Here is a 632-nt window from a genome sequence, read left to right as displayed (position 1 = left end):
TTTTGTTATTAAATTGCAGGGAGTCTTCTGGTGACTACAGCTACTGGAAGGGATTCCCTGTTCTCGATTTCATCTGACGGGATCACGCAATATAGCGCATATAGAAGAGCTCGTTCGCTGCTTGTGCGCGGAAATTGGCTTTGTCCAACACGAGACGATTGCGTCACATGACGATGATATGATTCGTCTGCGCTCGGCGCCAGTTGGCGAGATCGGTCCGACTCACGTACGAAATGCTAAAAGGGGTAAGATTGGTTTGCAATATAGCATTTGATTGCTATTTTCGTTCATTCAAACAGATTTGATCTTGTGCAACACGGAAAAATTTTCGCTCACAACAGGAATGTTCCTTGGGGTGCATGTTGCGACTCGCGGTGAATAAACAGTTGACGTTGTAAGAATTCTTCAGCGTTTGCTTTGCGGTACATCCACGGAAAGCCAGATCTATCTCCCTAGAATGTATCATGCACTAGACAGAGAATACGAATCGGAAAAGATCAACCATCAAATTCGCACTGTTGTTGATAAAATTGTCGGGGCACATATGCGAGCATTCAACTTTTCATTTACCTACGGAAAACCTGCCAATCAGTCGCAGTTGGCGATCGAAGAAAAGTTGAAAAGGCTGTCTA

This window comes from Phytophthora parasitica (genome assembly GCF_000247585.1).
Source record: "Phytophthora parasitica INRA-310 unplaced genomic scaffold supercont2.62, whole genome shotgun sequence".
NCBI classification, from domain to species: domain Eukaryota; phylum Oomycota; class Peronosporomycetes; order Peronosporales; family Peronosporaceae; genus Phytophthora; species Phytophthora nicotianae.
The sequence above is the reverse complement of the archived record's forward strand: the minus strand, read 5'-3'. Positions refer to the sequence as shown.